The sequence below is a fragment of the Zonotrichia albicollis genome, chromosome 3 (assembly GCF_047830755.1).
Source record: "Zonotrichia albicollis isolate bZonAlb1 chromosome 3, bZonAlb1.hap1, whole genome shotgun sequence".
In the NCBI taxonomy this organism is placed as follows: domain Eukaryota; kingdom Metazoa; phylum Chordata; class Aves; order Passeriformes; family Passerellidae; genus Zonotrichia; species Zonotrichia albicollis.
Genome location: NC_133821.1, coordinates 91,506,500 through 91,527,798, shown reverse-complemented (window position 1 = coordinate 91,527,798; position 21,299 = coordinate 91,506,500). Strand labels below are relative to the sequence as shown.

The 21,299-nt window shown below is 38.2% G+C and overlaps 1 long non-coding RNA gene across 1 annotated transcript in view; it reads right to left on the bottom strand.

Annotated features, from left to right (window-relative positions):
- LOC102064414 (uncharacterized) overlaps positions 1 to 21,299 on the bottom strand; it is a 444,388-nt gene that overhangs the window by 2,309 nt on the left and 420,780 nt on the right. Inside the window, exons 12-13 of the long non-coding RNA XR_003380436.2 lie at positions 14,758 to 14,830; positions 2,826 to 2,953 (exon numbers count right to left, since the gene is read on the bottom strand). This is a non-coding gene — a long non-coding RNA (uncharacterized LOC102064414). The remainder of the gene's footprint in view (positions 1 to 2,825; positions 2,954 to 14,757; positions 14,831 to 21,299) is intronic.

Sequence of the window (21,299 nt, the reverse complement as noted above, 5' to 3'; positions counted from 1 at the left end):
CCATTATACCCATACCAATGAGAATACTCCCAATAGTCTTTAATACATTTTGAAATGTAATCATCAAATTAAATATCAAAGTATTAAACATGAAATGAATAAATTAATCAGGTTCTGCTTTTAACAGAACAAGCCTATATAGTCCAACAGCATATCAAGATACAAAATATTCAGACCCAGGTGGTCTCCTTTCCAGATTTTGGTCAGATTTTACTGTTAATGTAGGTAGAACAGCCTTGTAGAACAATCTGAGCAATTCTGCCTTTAAACTCCTGTATGGCCTTGGAAACAATTTTGCCTGATTCCAATCTTCAGCTGGTGTCTGTCTCACTTGTATACTCAACAAGCTTTTTAAAGTACTTAGAGCACAAGTACTCTTAGAGTGACTTGAAAAATGCAGTCTCTGCCTTACATAGGTATCTACTGATCCAGAAAAAGGGGGGGAATGGACAGCCAAGACCATGATTTAATGATTTAATGTTAAATGATCTTTGGTTTCATGATTTCTTACCACATTACAGTTGGATAACAGAAAAGTGTATGACCTGCCAAACCTACTGGAGATGTGCTCTCAGCAACAAAAACTTCTCTCATATGGGTCACAGAGAAACCAACAGGAATTTATAAGCACATAATTCTACCCGTCAGAAAAATATCTTGTAATTGCCAGCATAGTGCGACCTGCCACACAAAAAATGCTGGTTGGACTGAAGAACAGGGTGCACAGTAGCCTCAAAGTTAGTAAATTTCCAGAGAAAATTAAATTGTGTAAGGTTTAGTTGAAAAGCCCATAAACACAAAACAGTACTAATACATTCCAGCTGGTGCGAGAATGCAGGCTGAATGCACACAGGAACAGGATAATTTTATTTTGAGATATGTTTCACTCCAGCCTTTACCACAGATTTATGTGGGTTTGCCATATATGCTCCTAACTGTACTTTTAACTTCAAAAGTGGATAATGATCAATTATAGGATCCCATATTGCTGTGAGGAGACAGGGACAAAAGGTTGGGGGCACTGTACTGAGCAGCTCTGGCTTCAGCAGCCAGCACCAGTGGCAGTCATGAGCACTATGCTCTGCCTCTGTGGGCTGAACCCCTGATGCAGAAAAGAGTAGAGAAAAAGTCCACGAGCTCATGGATCTTTATTAACATGGAGCTTATGTAAATTGCACATTAAATAGGTTACAATACTTCCACTTGGCAAGAAGAGAGCCAACCATCTGGACTGATGTGATTAGCAATGTTCATTCTAATATTCTTTGACTAAAAAAACCATAGTTTTCTGGAAACAGATATACATGAGGAAAAATTGAGGGTTTCTTTAAGTTGTATTAATAGTGGAAGTTGTGCTGTGTAATTCCAAATTATTTGGGTAATGAGGTGTACTAATTTTTAGACTCAGTCCAGTTTAGACACACAGCATGCATATGGCCTGTAATAGGAGTGTTTATTAATTATATTTAATTGTCATCACTTTTCCTAATGATAACTATGTTCACCCCTGTTCATTTTGTTTCTGAAATGGCGATTATTGAGAATGGGGAACATAAATGAATAGGCAGCTGAAACTAAGGAACCATGGGTGTCTGCATTAGAAAATTGGCCTTCAACAAGCCAGCCATCAACACAGTGATCCAGGGCCATCATGCTCCACTGGCTGGGAAAGGAAATCTTGTCCAAACCCATCGCTGCTCTCCAGTGGCAAGCAGGCTGGTCATAAAGACAAGTGCCTGTCATAAATGGATGTCTGCACCATGAGCACAGGCTTAACTAGAAATTTCCAATTAGCTGATTGCACATTTTTATGGGGTTAAGTAATGGTAACCTCCACATCACTTATAGGAGGGGCATTAGGGCTTTTAAGGCTTAAAAATGCCACCAGTAGGTGGAGAACAAGCAACATGAATCATGCACATGAGCACATGTACACTCAATCTTGGGACATTGCTATAACATGCAGAACTGCATTTTGTCACTAGGATGCCAGTTCCCAAATCCTTTCCAGCTGCAACTTTACATGTAGTTGCAAACAGAGCTTCTGGCTTAGCTCCAGAAAAGAGAACTGCCGTCATGACTCCTTGAAGTTGTAGATTGTATGTTTGGAAAAGCTGCATTAGAGCCATAATGGTAGCCTCTACACATGCTAATACCCATCTGCAGTGGTTGCATATTTAAAAGCTCTGCAGCTTCTCTGAAGATGCATCATGTATGTTCTGCTCAAGGCAGCATTTCCAGGTTCAAGAAAACAGGAAAGTATTGGCAGTATTCCAGCAAGCACAAAGACCTTGAATTCTCTGTATGCCAGGGGAGAGCTGATGAATGCTGCATGCATCTAAGACATATCTTGCCTGTACATTCACTTGTATTTTCTTTTATAATGTGATATACTGAGAAATACCAGGGTAGACGTTAGTTGTCAAGGTTCTTTGTTGTAGTCCTTTCTTTCTTAGTGCTGGACTTCAAAAGTTTAATTCATACAAGGATACAATGATGAACCATTTAATTGCACATCAACCTAGGGGAGAAAAATTTTATGAAATCCAGCTAGTTCTGTAGCAAACATTTTTCTGTCAGAATAACTGACACAGACCACATCAAGGCCCCTCAATTTCTGAGCCCACAAAAAGTCCCTATATATTGGCTTCCTTCTTTTTTTTTTCAACCATGTGTTTCTGGGACATTAAGCTCATTAAAAAGGAGAAGTCCTGTAGATTACTTTCTTTTTTGTGTGAGGCTGGGTATTCTTTTTCTCCATCCTGTGACAAAATGCAGTATCTATGACTATCGTGGACTTCATATTTCTATGTTGCAACTCATACCTGTTTTTCTTTTTGGGTGCCTTCTAATGACAGTAGAAAAGGCACTGCATCTTGTCATGCTGCGGCTTTTTCTTTGTAGGATCTTCTTCCTGAGGAAAAATTCTTGGACCTTCCAGGAATATATTCACCTACAAAATATGTCATATCTAAAGACTAAGAACTCGGGCATGTCAGGTAGATAAATAAATAGTTTTTAGTGAAAAGACATCTTTTACCACAATTATTTCAGAAGGGCTTTTAAAGACATGTGCCCTTCTGACAAAGTGTGACACAATATCTGTCCTTCAGCATGTTAAGCCAGACCCACCAGCCAGGACAAAGGACCACTTGTGCCAATATTGCATAATTCTATCTCCCTCTCTAGATCAATGATTGCACATGTCTTGCCAACCTTATCTAGACATACAGCATTTTTCAACTGCTTCACAAACACTTCAAATTAGAAATACCATGGGTTGGAGGGAAACAACTAATTTCATTTTGGCAATTGAAATGCAGTCCCATCTTTGTTCCTCAGTCAGCAGCATCCTGTTAACTGTAGTCATGATGACTTGTTTCACATTCCAGTTGGGATGTCTAGTCCTTTTGTTAGAGCCTTTTGCTGGAGTCTGAGGCAACATGCCTTATCATATGCAATTGGAAGCTGTCACATATATCACCCAACAAAAGCATGGTGCCCTGGGAGAGCTCCAGAAACACTGTACACCCATGCTACCAAAAGCCTGCAGCAGACTCCTAAAAGAGCAGCTCCACATTTCAGGAAGTAACACATTACAGAATGATTCTTCCATTAAGATTTATGCTTAAAATAGAGGAGCCACAACCTCATGCATCAGCAGCGTTTTCATCAGCTGATTAAGCATGACAGATGAAGCAGGCTCCTGACCTTTCTGAGACTGAGGGGGAAAAAGGGAAAGAAAAAAAAAGAAAAGAGAAATGGCCTCTCTTTCACCTCCATATTCAATTGGGCACTTCCTCAAACAAATAAAGACACACTTGCAGCTGAACAAGAGGCCATGCAGTTAACCATGGGCCCCTGAAGTTGTTCAATCAAGAAGGAACATGATACTTTGTGATTTGTCTGTTCATTGCTACTGGGGTGGGCCGTTGCTCCTAAGTGAAGAATAATAGCTGTCAATTGCCTTCAGATCACAGTAAAAGCCCTGGCACTCTTAGGCAACCTGTTATTAAATTGTTAACTTTCTGATGTCTACCTTATTACTTTAAACACACATACCTTATTACTTTAAACACACATACACACATGACTTTAAATATACACACTGAAACCAGTAATAAATCTTTCCAAACTCTAAACTAAGGATATATGCACAGCCTTGTAATTATTTTTTTAAAGTTTTAAAGTTTTTTGAAGAGTTCTGCATGTATAAGTTTCTTTTGGTGAAGTCATACTGTGTACTCTACAAAATTATTTTATTGTGGAAGTCTCAGCAGGGCTCTTATAAAGAACAGGAACTAATATTTGGGAACAAGTTATTGTTCACCAGCTTGTTCTTAGGCAGGAGTAGCTTCTCTGGTGGAAACTAGCTACCAAATTCTCTGATTACCGTGGAGGAAATGTAAACCTTCAAGAAGAGAAAAACAGCTCACAGAAAATTTTAACAGAAGGCAGAAACTTTTATTCAAACTTTGAAGTCCTAGGGAGCTGGCATAGGATGAAGCAGGAAAGCAACATGTTCATGCTGGCTCATGAATTACCTTTCACTAATTCCCAAAGCAATGTTTTTTTCAGTCACAATGTGCTTTTCAGAGCAGGGATTTGAACAAAAAATCCCTTACCTCATTCCTCGTTTTTTTCCCCTTCTGTTCTCCACCAAAAAATGTTATAAGCTCTGTGATCATCCCAAAGGAGAGTGAAAATACAGAAATATGTCTGCAGAGTTTTACTAGAACAGAACAGCAGCTCTATATTAAATTTTAGGCAGATGGCAATATAGAATTGTTCATCTATGTGAAGGCTCTGAGACAGCTGGATTAGGAGTGTGGGTACTTCGAGCTTTTCTGGAGGCACTGAAAAAGTCACCAGCAGAATAGAATCCTTACAAGTGCCAATATCTGTTCCATGCTTATGTTGACTGAACATAGAGAGAAGAGCATATAATTAGGTTTGTAATTTCATTACGGGATCCTATGGTCCCCGTCTCAGAACAACTCAGCCCTCTAGTTTTCCAGTTGCTCTGGAGAACCAGTGTCATCTGCTATTTAGTGGGAAAGTAAGCACTTGGCTAACCAAGTAAACACAATACATCTACTCTTTGTCAGCCAATGCCAAGACCTATTAAAAAATACAATAATTCTGATAAATATTTTCAGATGTTTTCTATGCGTGCTGGTTTATTCTATTAAGTAGAGTTTAATCAGGCTGACTGTTTCATTTTTAAATGCAATAAATTAATTCTGAAAAGTCAAAAAGTACACAGAATTGTTGCCAGGTCTGCAACTGACAAATGGAAATGGTAATTTTTCTTCTGTGGAGCATTTATCTTCCTGTGATGGATGCAAATTATGAAAACTGCTTTTTAAGGGAATGGAAAAGGCATAACTTTAAAATTTTAAAATACACTACAAAATATTACTTTACAGCAATTTTTAACTTCAGTTTGTTGAACTGAATCATCATGTTACCATTTAAGAATTGACATTACCTGGACTAGTTACTGCAGTAGCCTGTATTTGTCATGTTCTATTTTCTACCATGAATCTCCAGATCACAAGATATCCAAAACAAAACTTTGAACAGGTGACTTGGCAGGTCAATTGAACAGAAACAAAAATAAAACTTGTCCAGAATCAAACATTGTAATTCCAATTCAGATTTCTTAATCCCAAAATGTTATGTTAGTTTTCCCTGATAAGAATCCCAAAATCTTTGCAAAATCTGAATTTCCCCAAAATCTTTTCTGTCTGTGCTGTACGTAAATCTGAAGCCAGGGAGAGATTCAAGAAAGTGAAATGACTGAGACAGCAGTTTACCAACCTCTCAGTCACCTTATTTACAGAAGAAATAGGCTAAGTGGTTATATTTGAGACTCATAGTGTGCAGTAATTCACCCAGGGATGCCTTCTTTTTTTCCCAGTGACCAGATTTTTGAAGTGTTAGAGGCTTTAGGGTACTGTCAGCAAAGGCCATTGTTTGCAGGGGTCTCAAGTATTGACTGATGCCTTTACTGTCCAGGAAGGACAGAGGTCAGAGTCACAGTTGGAGGTTTAGCCTGTGACAATGCTTTTGTGACAGTGTGGGAACAGCCTGACTAGCAGAAAGAGGACATTGTGTCTGTGCCTATTCTCAAGTTAGAAGTTGTCTTGTAAGGCTGTTTCAGCTGTTGGTTAAAAAAGACATTAAATTATTGTATTGCAAAAACTGTGCATCATCAGATGCAAATTGGTTTCCTGAAGACACTTCTGATACAGAAATATTCTCCACAGTGTAACTGCTCCTCCTCATTGCTGTGGCCCAAAGTAAAGATCTCCTTGCTCCAATCTTTATTTAGGGAGACACAAATGAATAGCTGCTCATGTCTAGGCAGTGTAGGCCCTCATGTTAAATGTTTTTACTTCTTACAACAAGAAAGAGTCCATCATCACTAAGAAGTCTCATAAAAACTGATGGTGTTTGAAACAGGAGCTTCCCACTTTGAAAGAAATACTTCCTACTATCTTCCCATCAGAGAGCCCATCCCTTCCTGCTGGGACACCCAATGAACTTTCCTTGCCTGATCTTCTGTGTCAGAAATGAGAGGAATAAAGAACTTCTCATGACAGCGCACAGGTGATTCCTCCTTGCTTACACTAATTCACATCTTCACCATCATGAAAAATCACATCCATTCACAATCTGTTCTGAGCTGCATTTCGGTAGGAATGAAACAGCCCTTCCTTCTCCTCTTCCTCTCCTATCAAGCATCAAAAAGAGCCGAGCACACATTCTGTATCCAGGCACTTCTTCATGGAAGATGACCTTTATTGTTGTGCTTCAGAGCTCAAGTATATTGTGCATTATCAACCTGAAAGGATGTTGATGTTTAGGGTCCTCAATCCAGAAAATTTGTTTTGCTCACCTGCAGTTTTCCTATGTGACATTAGACAAGTTATGGAGCCTTTCTTAGCTCTAGTTTACTGTCTGTAAAAGGTGATCATTTACTTGCTCGTCTCGGAGAATTTGAAGTTTGTGAGGCACTCAGATATTTACAACAAGAGTGTGCACACCAACTGCAACCCATGCATTTAGGGGTGCCTCATCTTGGCTAGATAGACCAGAGAACCTGACCCTCCCTCAACTAGTCAGAACAAGAGAAAGGAAAGCTGGATGGTGCATGATGAGGATCTGCAGTCATTCTGGAAATAACAAACAGCTCCCCATTCCAAACAAAGTTTAGGAACCTATTTTGATGTTAGTCAAGACAAGTTTTCTGGTCAGTAAATATTTGTATTCATGATTATTTCTGCTAGGAAGCCACAGATGCTATTCACAATTAATCTGAAAGAAGCAGCATTTGTCCTAACAGAATTCTCTGTTTAACTGATACTCAATACAAGGGGTGAAAAAAGCAATCCTTATATTGCCTACCAGGTACAAAAGCAGGAAAGTTTGAAGGCGAGCAAGAACAATTGTTATCAGCTAATGATTGTAACTATTTGCTGTTCTTCACTCCTCACATAGAAGTTTCAGGCATATGATGAGGGAGTCAAAACGACTCCAGAAACTTAAGCGATCTGTCACATACTGCAAGTGTGAACAGCCGAAATGATCAATGTTTGAACATGCTGTGTGATGGTAATTGACACAACAATGAAAGTTTTACCCATACTGAATAATTAAGAATAATCAATACATTGGCAGGATTGATTCACTACTGATCCACAAACAAGGAAAAAGCCATATTCCTCAAATCATTTATTTACCATGACTGGTTCTGTCATATCAAACTGCAGTGCTGCAATAGCACTTTATAAATATGCATTGATTTTCATCAAGCACTTAGTGAAAGTTTACAGCACAGTCAGGCTATTGACATGTTACTTCAGAAACAAAGACAAAAGAGTATTTTTCAAATTGAAGTCACAAATCCCATCTTTAGCTGGAACAATGGAAGTAGGTATAGAGGCAACATGCCAAAGAGCAGCAGTTCTTAAGGCATTAGGAGAGACTGATGTGACCAGACAGCCTGTAGGACTGCCTCTAAAGTTTGCTTTTCTTGATGTATTACAAGCTCAGAGAAGATGAATAGCACATTGCACTAAATTTCATGTTAAATATGTAGTCGTCCATACATAATATTGTCCATACATATATTTGACAGAATTTATTAATTATAAAACACAAGCCTGTCTATGGCTTCCTTACTTTCAGGTGTTCTGTTTTTCCTCCTTGCTCATCATTTTGACACTTCTCTCAGGTTTCTCCAGATTAAACATCACATGTAATCTCACAAGCAGAGTTTGGTATCATCTAAATAAACTATCTTTTCGTATGTTTTTCACGGCTACTTTACTGATTAAACAATTAGTTTTAAAAGTAGTTCCTTTCCCTTCTTCATTTGCACTGATGTATTCAGCACAATCCATTTCCTAATCACTGTTGTCATTTATCTCTTCGTTTTACCTTGTCACCTACTTAATTCCACTAGAGGCATTTCTAACATCTCTGTCTAATAATCTCTGCTAACAATGCAGAACACTATTAGCATAATAAGCATTTCCCATCTGCACAAATGAGACTTCTTCTCATCAGTCTGAAAACTAACTACTGTACATAAAAATACCCAGGAATCATTAGAATTAAAGGGAGAACACATTCCCCTGCAAAAAAGTTCTTCTCTTTCTACTCCTGGTGGTACCAACTTCAACTGTCTAATAGTAAAGGCTACAAGACCAGGATTGAGCACAAGGTCCCTGGCTCCTGTCCTGTTTAATGTTAATATGATCCCTAGCACTGTTTTGAGCAAGGAAAAACTGACAATGATGCCCAAAAGCATTGTAGGGTTTTAGCATAAACCATGGGCTCATCTCAGTGGGCAGTGTGAAGATCCATGCTGTTCCATGGGTGAGCACAGTTTTCCTGTCTAGACCATTGTCATGGTTTAGGAATTCAGTCCCCAGTTCAGTGCCCCCACTGCTCCCCATGTCCCCTCCAACTGCAGGCACAAAGGCAAATAGCATAGGCTGAGATAAGAACTGTTTACTTGGAACAGCAATGAGATAAAATGAACAGTAACAGCGACAGTACTAATAATAAAAGGTGTACGAAAATAAAATGCTTACATGGACAAACATCTCCAATAACAGAAAATACTGGACACCTCCCTCCACCATGTTTTCTCATCCGGAAGGAGCCCCTTATCCCTGGGAGAGAGTCCCTGCCCCGAGTCCCAGAAATACTATAGAACAACCTTGGGTCCTGGCCATGCCCCCTCCCAGGTGCTGCAAAAAATTAACCTTCTCCTGGATGGAACCAGGACAACAATATTTATCTCTAGTCCACACCCTTGAATATGACTCAAACCTTAAGGAGTTGAAGGGAGACTTGCCAAGGAATGTAGTTGGACTATGGACCTAGCCTCCCTTCTGCTTGGATATCTGCAAAGATGTACAATGTCTGCATAAATTGAGGTGACACTTTTATGTTCTTATTATCTTCGGAAGCATTTCCATCAAAAGCAGAGGCATAGGTGTTGTCTGACCCTTATATCTATGTCCTGTAAGGCAAATTAATTAGTTTCTCAAAGCAACAGAGTCAGGTGGCACCTAAGAGACATCGCTAGACACAGCCTGCCCCATATTTGCTTGGACTTCTAGTGTGACAATGTCCTTGATCTCAGTGGAAATCCCAGGACAGAAATCGTTTAAAAAAGGCTTTGCCTATACCTGGTAAATTTGATCTGAATAATGTAGACAAACCCTGACATATTCTTTTCTTCTCTTTTTGTCTACTCTCTGGTGATGACAGAGTCTATGCAAGGTTCTATTGATTGGCAGTCATGGTGAGGCCTCCTGCCATGGGACAGACAATTCAGCCACAAGGTTTCCCTGCCAGGCAACAGCAGAAATAAAGAGGCCTTGGACTTGTCTGCTTGCTGGTATTGATGTAGCCAAAAGCCTGCAGGTCTCTGTGCACATCTGAATGTTGACTGAAGCACATTCCTGGTGCTTCTGGGGCCTAGGGTGCAGGTAACAGAGACAAACTTTGGTCTGCCAGCCCTTTGGCCTGCTCTTCCCCCAGAACATGATGTCATTCAGCTCTGGAGACACTGGAATCCATCTCTTCATCAGAATTGTCACTACACAATATTTGCAGATTATTAAGGCACTAGAAACCACGATAACTGATAAACTAGAGCTTTGTGTCATATGCCACATATTTTCAGACCAAAAGAACAAATTTTAACTAGAGAGACTCTTCAAACAGTAGGTGACAAACACAAGGATTTAAATCAGGAATTGGATAATGCTAAGCAGCTTTCATCTACTTTAAGTATAGATAATATTTTTTCTTAATAATAAAATTAAATTTATGGAAATCAATTTAAAATTGTAATTGCTTTTCAACAATTAAAGAAAAATAATTTTATTTTATATATTGAGAACAATTCCAGTCTATAAAACCTAAAAGAAGGTTTCATCATTACTGTGTTCTGATCCACATCTCAGGCTGGAAATACCTGATCAATCTTGTTCCTTCCAAGAAAAGCCCAAACCTGTAAATTAACAAGGATCCATCTACTAGTTATTAGTATCAATAATTTCCAGTTCATAAGTCTTTTGTTATCAAATTTAATATAATGACAAAAACCTGACATTTTTCCACATCTGTTTATCTTCAGCATATGATGGAAATTATTACTTCCTTAAAATATAAAATAAATTGTTGAAATTTTGAAAGGTTGCTGAAATTGTGCTTCAAATCCCATGTCCTCATCAGTTTTCTTAATGTGCTTCTTAATTTAAATATACATGATTTCTGAGATACTCATGAAAATGTTGTGGTTTCTACAGGAACAACATGTAGAAATATTTCCAGTTTTTAGACACGTTGTTTTTATAGTGTGTCTGTTGTGTTGCACTCATAGACAAACACAGTAGGAATATATCTGTTAGTCTTACATATGACACTTGTGAGAATACCTGCTGTGTTAGATAAGTATATTGTATGTCTGTGTTTATGCACGTTTGTGTTGAATTCGGACATTATTTACTTTTTGGCTTCTTTTGCTTTTCAAGTGATGAGTTATTTGGAAGCTGTGTCAAAGCCCTGCTTGACTGGTTTTGAGAAACAACTGCTTGGGCAAATGAAGTCAACAGAATATTTTCAAATACATAAAAACATTTAGAAAAAAAACATTCAAAACGTTTTTTCTTTAGTGTCACTCTGATAGAGATATATAATTAAATTGTAAAAATATTCTAAGACCAAGTGGTATAATTCTTTTAGAGATATTCCTGTTAAGTAGCTACCAATAGTGAACATTGTTCCCACTTTTTTCCCCTTTCATTTTCTTACATACATGTATTTATATATTACTGGTATAGACAATATTTGCATATATGTATGCATGTGTAATTCTAGTTCTTCTACTACCTCATCATATGACACAGATTTAACTTTTCATGGGGTTTTACTCTGAAAAATCACCAGTCCCAGGATTCTGAATAGCTGGATACACACAACATATAGATGTCTCAGGACTTCTAAAAAATCTATAAACCAGGTGATGTGACAAATTATCTGAATAAATGTAGGATTTAGCATGTAGAATAGTGTTATATGTTGCAACATAATCTTCTGCTAATGTTTGTTTACATATCAGATTTTTGGGGTTTTTTTGTTACATGTGCCTTAAAGGGGAGAATATTTTTATGGCATTGCACAGTAGACCTCCACCCCCTTATTTACAATCACTGAGATGGAATGTGGAGATAGTGAGTTCAGTAATATTTGGATCAGGCTCTCAGACTGTAATTGGACACGCTGAAATCTCTGCTAGAAGAATTCCTTAAGGCTACTTCAGGGGACATAACCTAAATATGGCTTATAGGGCTTTTAGGAAGGCAGAAGCTTGGATAAGAGAGCTTCTAAGACACATGCCTTTCTTGTTGCTGAACAATGTGAACATTTAATTTTTCCTACACATCTCCTCCTCTTCTACTGCCTGTCAGATAAAAAAAGGCTCACAGATGGTTTTGTGGGGGAGATAAAAGACCCTCTTTTAACCTCTACCCCACCCCCCAAATAACTGCATAACCAACATGAATTTATCAGAAGCCTTATGTGAGTTTCAAAACTTTTGCCAAGTCCACATTTTCTGTTTTACCAAAAATCTAATTTCAGATTTCATTCTTTTAATTAACAGATCACAGATACTACTTTAATTAATTATGCCCTAAAAAATTAAATCAGCTAGATGTGGGTGCTTCCTTTTCTGCTGAACTCAGTTGGAACTACACTATCAGCACAAATGTTCACTAATGGAGAAGACCTGTCCACTCTTATGATGGATTGGATCATTCTTAGAGCCCTGTGCTGGGCTCAGTTGACCAGATCTCTTCTAGGCTTACATAAGGACATGAAAATTTCCCTAAGAAGTTCCACAGCTGAGTTCCTAATCCAGCTCTACTAAATTCGAACAATTTTAAATTCTAAATTTTGCTGCTGGTTTCAATCAAAAGTTGAAACTTATTTCAGGGTGCCCCATAAGCACATTTTCCATCTAATGTGTGTACATTTTCCTTCAAGCAAAGAGTACAGCTGTCAAGTTAAAAATTCTGAAGTTGTTTGCCCAAATTTCAGCAATGTACAACATTACAGTGTTGTACTACATAAGGTATAGAGAAGTCATTCTACCCTCAGGATTGTCATTTGTGCATTTTTCTTGTATTACAACAGAACGAGGCTGATGTGTTTCATTTAATACACAGTGAGTCAAAAGTGCCTTTTTTCATGACCTGATTAAAACACTAACATTTAGTCTTGTTCTCTGCTCATTTATCTCACTCCCTACTGTGTGCCTTAGAGAAAGGCTCAAAAATCAGAGACAAAGGGTATCCCAAACTAAGGAAGGATATCAACAGTTGAAATAATTCTTGGCTCACAGAAATTTAATGGACAATCATGTTACTACTTCAATTCCTACAGAAGTTCTGAAGCTGAGAACAGTAAAACTTGTATCATAATAAAAGCAATTTAGGTTGGAAGAGACCACCTGCAGTCATTTAGTCCAACTGTGGCTCACAGCAGGGCCAGCCAGACCAAAAAGACCAGGGTCTTGTCTAGTCCAGTTTTGAAACTCCAAGAAAAGAAACCTGAAAGCCTTCCCATGGAAAGTGGGTGCTCTAGCACCACAGGGCTGTTCACAGAACTACAGTGGAAGAATCTAGGACACTGGTAATATCTTGGATCTCACCTTCTCCTTCTCATGTGTCCCATTGCAGCATTTTATGTCATTTGATATTTAACCTAGAGGTTACCAGTTCTGTAGCATACTGAGTGCCCCAAAGAGGTGTTTTATGAAGCCGTTTGGACTATACTTGTAATGACTGCACTTATGACAAATGGACTTGATGACTTAGATGGTCTCCTGCAGGTGTCTCTTCCTAGCTGAATCTGCAGTATTAACTGCACAAGTAAACCATGGCTTTCATGAATGACGGCTTGTTTTTCATCATCTATAACAGCATATTTTTGCATGTGAAATTACCTGCTTGTGACAGCATAGGCATATTTTGCATACATATCTTATGAGAATTCCCTTTGAAAGATGGTCTTTGGATAACCTTTACAGTCCTCCTAGAAATTCATATAAATGACTTCTGTTACAAGGGTAAATATATGCAAATGAAATAAAGAGGGCCAACCCTTTCTACAAAATTTCAGCTTTACATATGTCAATCCAAAAATGCATTTGATAATTTTCTGCTTATTAGAGAAACCACACAGAAAAAAAAAGAAAGCAGAGGTACACACCTCCTGTTCCTGTCAGCCCATTCTCTGTGTAGGCATGTGAGAGGCAGGCCTTCACCAGCTATTAAGAGTTGAGAGGATTAGGCCTAATTTGAAGATTTGTTTCCATTCACAGTTCCATTTTCTACTATTTAGACTGCCAAGGAATTGAGAAGCAGTGTAAAAAAGGAATGTGCAAGAAATCAGGGAAGACAAATTACGGGAATGTTACAGGGGGAGGATAATATTCACCAAGGCTTGGGCTGCTTAACCTGATCTCCAGGCCCCCACTCCAACATGACTTTGCAAGCATAGCTGGCATTTTTGATTTAGTGTAGACCACGTAGATAGTGAATAGGAATGTATGGGAGATGCAACCAGGTGATGGAAGAACTCAGTAGGAAGAAGAAAGCAGCAAAAGAAAATATATTCTTATGTTCCTCTGTTCCACTGAGTTACTTCATAGTTTCTGAATATTGTTTAAAATATTAAGTCAGGTTATTAAATAAACCTTTCAGAGCCTATCTGCCAAGTGAATCAGGGAAATATGGCATGGCCAGGAACGTCCATAAAGGCTACTGCATTGCAGCTATTCTCTGTCTGACAAGGGGCATAGCCCAGCAGCAAAACAAAAATGTGGGTTTGATTCCTTCCTGAACAAGTAGGTGGCCAGGAACAAGTCACCCGGGCCCTCCACTCCCCAGTTCTGCACCTGCAAGATAATAATACCTCACTGAGCTGTAAAGAAAAAAAGAAAGGTTGATCACAATGAAAGATCTCTTTTACTTTTTCTGCAGGGAAAAACATCAAGGTATGGTAGACAAATGTCCTTGAACCCAGGTAAAAGCTGAAAGAACAGGAAAACCCTCTTTTCATGAAAGACTAACACTGTGAATAACATTTGTCCCCATCTCTTACCAGCACACTGAACATAGCTTTCATACTCTTAACAACTTTGTGGTGACAGGCAAGCCTTACCTTTGTCCAGGGAGTGAATTCTCAGCATCATTTCCTCAGTGACCTCCAGAGTGGGCCCTGTTATTTGTCACCCCTTTCAGTAAAAGAGAAAGAGAAAATGAAGTTCAAGAGTAAGATTTCAATAAACCTTTGCTTTGATGTCCAAAGAAATTCCCCAGCATGTCTCAGTGTCAGGAAAGAGCTCTCTCCAATCTGGGATACGGGACAGGAAAGAAAAAGAAGGTACTCTCTCTGAACATACAGAAACCTGCATTTGCACCAGGAGATGAAATGTGAGTAGTCCCACTGACTCTGTGACACAGTGCAGATGACTCAGTTTTTCAGAAACCTCCTACCCTTTTTCCATGGTGTAGGATCCAACAATAATATGCTGACTGAACTGTTCATGAGCATCCTTCAAACAGTTGTGATCTAGAAGTTTTGACTACCTCCTTCGTGGTCCAGTCCAACACTCACTAAAGTAAATGAAATAAATCTCTTTTGACAGGAATGCCAACAGCACTGGAGGTACCAAGAATACAGAGTGAAGCTGGCTCCCACCACTCTATAACATTTCTATTTCAACTCTGTGTTAAACTGAGCATGCTAAGCCACATCTGTAATTCCAAGTACTAAGGGTAGTTCCATTTCTGTAATTCAAGCTATGATCATGATATACCTCCTCAGGAAAAATGACATCAAACTTAAGTTCATATTCCACACAGGAAATATTTCACGTAGCACATAAATGCTCAAAACATGATTGTGCTCTGCCTCAATTCCTTTCACTGCAGTTTTAACTTCAGGTGAATGCACAACACAGCAACAGGGAAATCCTAAATTAATATTTTGATCCAGAAGATTTATAAGGAAAGCTATGGGGGAAAACTGAATTTGGAAGGAAAGTGCTGCTTAATAGGAAAATATATGAGCAGAATCATGATCTATATCTCTGCACCAGTTTTCCTAACTATATGAATGTTCAGAAAGATATTTAGCTTTGTCTCCTTTTTATTACAGGTTGGGCTAGCCTTTTGATTCATAATCTCCAAAACATCTGTTCCTTCTTGCTTTCTGATCCCTAGTATTATTAAAATATGGAATTAAGATGAATTATGAAAATATCTAGAGACACAAAGTTAATCAGTATTCTTTAATGAGGGCTGAAATATTTTTCTTCAATTGTTTCAGAAATTAATGAGAAGTCTCTAAAACAAGCTATTGATTTCTATTCTATTCTTATTACTCCATGTCTTTCCTCAAGGATTTTGGGGAGATTATCACTCTAAGAACAGAAATGCCAGTATGCTTTTCAGAAATCTTTTTTTCTGACAGAGAGTTGCAGTATCTTTTATTGATACATCTGTGGTCTTAAACTATTATCTTCTCTTTAAAACATCCAGGATTTATTCTGTAACAGCAAAATATTTTCTGAAGTAATTATGTAATGTGAATTGCCTTATTCTGAACCCCCAGTAAAATGTAGACATGGCACATGCAAATCCAGTGAAGGACAATCAACTGATGAAGGGACTGGACCATCTGACTGAGTTTGTTCAGCCTGAAGAAGAAAAGACTCATGGTAGTCTTATCAATATGTATAAATACTTTATGTGTGGAGATTAATGAAGAGACAAAGAATTCTCATTGGTAGAGATCGAAAAGTCAAAAGAGAATCAGCACAAGCTCAAAGGCAATAAATTCCATTCAAATTTAAGAAAAAATAATTGTCTGTCCACAGTGATGCTTTCCAAATCATGGAACAAGTTGACTAGTGGGGCTGTGTTGTCTCCATCCTCAGAGATGCTCAAAACTCAGCTGAACACAGCCCAAAGCAACCTGCCCTAGCTGACCTTACACTCAGCCTTTTACTCATTCTTCATGATTCTTTGAAAACCTGGAATCCATTTTTTGAAGGGTCCAAAAATACTGCAGTGACATAAACTCTTCATATCAATAAGATGACAATACAGAAATATGACTGCTAAGAAAATCACTAAACAGTTGAAGCTGACATGGACCTCTGGAGATACCTGGTCCTGCTCAAGCAGGGCCACCTAGAGCTGCTTGGCCTGCACTATGTCCAGACAACTTTTGAAATCTCTAGGGAGGGAGACTCTCTGACCTCTCTAGCCAACTATCATCAGGGATCAGTCACATTCACACCCTCACAGTGATAAAGTGTTTACTGACCTTCAGATGGCACGTCCTTGTGTCAGTTTGTGCCCACTTCCTCTGTTCCTGTCACTGGGTAACACTGAAGAGCCTGGCTTCTTCCTCTTTGCACCTTCATTCAAATATCCCACACAATAATGAGATCCCCCAAGTCTTCTCTTTTCCAGGATGAGCAGACTCATCTCTCTCATCTTTTTTCTGTAGAAGAGATGAACCAGTCTCTTCATTGTCTCTGTCACCCTTAATCACACTCTATCCAGATCTTCCACATTTCTTCCCTTGTAGTGCAGAGCCCAGACCTCCACACAGTACTCCAAGTGTGGCCTCACCATCACTGAATAATGGAGAAGGATCACTCACTTTCTCAACCTGCTGGCAGTACTTCTCCTAACTCTGCCATGAAATGACAAAAGGCTTGCTCACTTCTATCTCATGTTCAGCTTGGCATCCACCTGGACCCACAGGTTCTTTTCTGCTCTGCTCCTTTCAAGACAGTTCATCCAACACTCTACTGATGTAGATTGAAATTACCCTTCGCAGTTGCAGTACTTCACACTTGTTGAATTTCATGAGGTTTCTGTCAGCCAAGTGATGTTTTCAGCAGGAGATGTCCCCAAAAACTATGCATGATTGTGATTCATTATTATTATTATTATGATTAATCTTTATATTGAGATAGAAATGTTTTATGTTTGGGAAATATATGCTCTCATATGAAAAAATTATATGTAAACAGATAAACGGAGAAAAGAGATTAATTTTTTTTCTTTTTCAGACATAGCCAGTTAGAGTTAGAAAACATTTACTAAATCTAAAATGCATTGGCTACTTAATTATATTCCAGATGTCACCGAATGACCCTACATTAATACAAAGCAGATATTGTAAATAAATATTAAAAGATGCATCAGATAAGAATACACATCCAGCCTCCAACCCAACCACAGGCAAGATAGTCCCAAAAGCACATATCCACAGTTTATGAAGTCTGACTTCTAGTGTTATTCTCCTTTAGGGATGATCTATTGGTATTAGATAAGAATTTTTCATTTGTCTTTTCTGTCCCCTTACAAATTGCCTACTTCATGTACCTTGCAGGAATATAACATACTTGAAACCTTTTTCTCAGTCAAATATGATTTAAAAGTAGTAATAAGTTCAAATGTTAACATGTGTTGCATAGTCAGAACATATTAATAAGCAAAAGGTAATGAACCAAAGGTGCCCTGAATGCCATCTCCTTAAATTTACACTCCAGAGCGATGGAGTGTATAAGATTTTCCCAAAAAAGTACTGCAAAGGTAAAAAACCACTCTTGCTTACCTTGCTTACTATTTCAAGCTAACACAACAAAACACAGTTGTGCCTGTAATCTGCAGCAGCAACTGTGTAAAACAAGCAACACTAAACATGCTTAATGTATAGTGAGTAGTTTATTTGTCTTGGTTTAGGGCAAATTTGGGAGTTTCATAACATTACAAATAACTTGAGGAAATTCTCCACATTGATTTAATCCTGCTAATAAAGACTCTAGGCAATGTTGACATAAGCCTCATTCCAGGCTAAGGTCTACTTACAGTCATCGAAGATGGAGCTTTCCCTGATTACTGATTTTTAGGAAAAGCAAAAATATCTGTGTCAACGGCTTATATTCATTCCTCTTCTCCTCAATGAAAATACAAATTACCTGACCTACAAGGCAGGAAAGATATGTATGTTTATTCAGATTTATGCCTGTAAAGGTATTGGATTAAGTCTCATTTTAAAACAATCAGATGATGCAGATCTTCCAATTTATGTTGTCTGTTAGTAACAATTAATACTGGGTCATCTGCTTCCTGACAGTCTCTGGCAGTTTGTTAGGAATATTTGGTATTAACATATATTTTAAAAGTTGAAAAATATGTGATAGGTCCACATTTGATAGATGTGTGGATAAATGTTTAGAAAATTGAGCGAAAAATCCTAACAAAGTGAGAATATACAAAAAAGGAAGAACAAAGAAAATGGCATATTTTGCATATTTGTCTTCTATATGTTTTCCATCTTCATTCTTTCCTACTTGTTTTTTATGTGCCTCATTCAAATTTTGCCAGAAAGAGATAATATCACTACCTATGGGCTTCTTAAGACTTAGAAAATACAGATTTTGACTCCAAAGAGACAAATCATGGGCAATTATTCGGAAGGAACTATTACATAGGTCTAAAGATATGTCTGAAACATAACCAGCTAGTACAAATAGGTGTCATATTTAATTTAAAAAGCATTCCTATTCTTAAATATATTACATAATTTATGTAGGTTACTTGATTGTTCTTCTTATATTGCATTTTTATCTGTTTATTCAAACCTGAATGACAATTGTGTGCCATTGCTGATAGTTAATTTTAAAGAAATTATCTGGTGAAAGGAAAACAGATTTTTCTCTTTAAGTTCATATGCTTTCTTGTGTTAAGGCTTTGGTAGGGAAAAAATCAGACTGAGTACAAAGAAACCAGAGAGCAAATAGCCTAAGATTTCTCTCTGTGCTTGTGTGATTGAGGGAACTTACCAGACAGGTAAGACTCTGTTTCAGTTTTATAGCTATGGGATTTGAAAGTGGCAAGTCTGCTTAATAGAGAAAGCTAAAAGCACCCCTGTAAGGATTTAAATGGAAGTCTCATCTGTTCTACAGAAACACACCTTTCTTACTACTGTGATTTTGATCACCTGCTGTTCTCCAATTAAACTATGAACAAGTTAAAAAGGAATGCAATATATTTGCATGTGAAATGCAGCACAGTGGCAATCAGAGGTTTTTTAAGAGAAGATCAATTTTGGAAGAACAATGTGCGTCTGTAATGTGCAGCAAAGATTTCTTTATTCTTCTGAATTGAAAAAACAAGATGCTGGGAGCTTTGTTTCCTTAATGAAAGAATTTTAGGATGATTTGCCACCCACCTGGGACTCTGAGTGGCAGAGCAAGTGGAAGGTAGAGAAATATGGCACGTATTAGAAGCAGCTTAAAGAACTGTTGATGAAAAGGACTAGTTCAGAAGTTAGAAAATACAGGTTATATTCTTGGCTTTATTGTCTATTTAGTGTGGAATGAGAAATGGTATTTTGCATCTGTGTCTCAGCTCCATCTGTATAATAAGGGGTTTCTTTGTTTTGCAAGCTACTTTGGTCTAAATGTGCAAGAAGGTCATAGTTACTGATCTATTTCAGTGGTTTATAGAGAAGTTGCACTGTTCTCAATACACACCTGCTTTGTTTCACAAGTTTAACATTTTACATCCACAGAACTCAGAAAGGTAGAAAGAGGGGCATGGAAATAATATCCTTGTTGTTACAGGAGATGGGAGTAAGCTGCAAGGAAGTGAGGTGACTGCCAGCAGCCATCTCACATAGCAGCAGGGCAGACAAAAATGGCAGCTGGATCCACTGGTATCCAGTAAAGACCTCACTACATTAGATCATATCTCTGTCATGTAATAATAACATAGCTCTAACATGAGTTACTGCACAAGCAAGGGCTCCATCTCATACTGGGCCTGTTTTCTTTTGGATAATATGATTGTCTGAGTTTTCAGGGCTGCAGTTCACAAAAAATAAACCTTCAGAAAGCAGGGATATTTGCAAGAGGAGTTTGTAGCAGCACAGGAAATAAATCTGATTTAAGGTTCCCAAAATCTGTGAGATTAAAAGAAGATGTCAGGGCACTCTGGTTTAAGGCAGGGAAGGGGATGCAGGAAAGAGGGCAAAGAAAAGAGGGAGATAAGGGAGTAGGAAGTGAGGGTGGGGCAAGAGGGGGAAAAATGGTGGGAAGAGATGGCTGCAAAAACTGCTGAGCAGATTCCAGCAGTGCATCTTTAAACACCAAAGAAATAATGAAAAAAGTATCTCTTTAAGTAATCTAGTGATTTATATCCTCATTCATTAAGTCAGTGAGAATTTTACCACTGATTCCAAAAGAATTTTATGAGTTTTCTTTTGGAGAGTACAGTAATATCATTGTCTTTCTACTCATAGGGACAACCTTTTCTTCTGAAGTAATATTTCACTTATATCTGGTTAAAGATCCTCCAATACTCTATGACCCATCAACAAATTACAGATTTTTCATATATCAGGCATTTCAATCACAGAATTGTAGAACAGCTTGAATTGGAAGTGGGCCTTGAAGGTCATCTAGCTCCAGCCCTCCTGCCATGGGCAGGGACATCTTCCACTAGACCAGGTTGCTCAGAGCCCCATCCAACGTGGCCTTGAAAACCTCCAGGGATGGGGCATAGACAGCTTCCCTGGGAAATCTGTTCCTGAGCCTCATCATCCTCATAGTAAAGAATTTCTTCCAATTATCTAATCTAAACCTACTCTTTTTGTGGCCATTATCCTGTCACTAG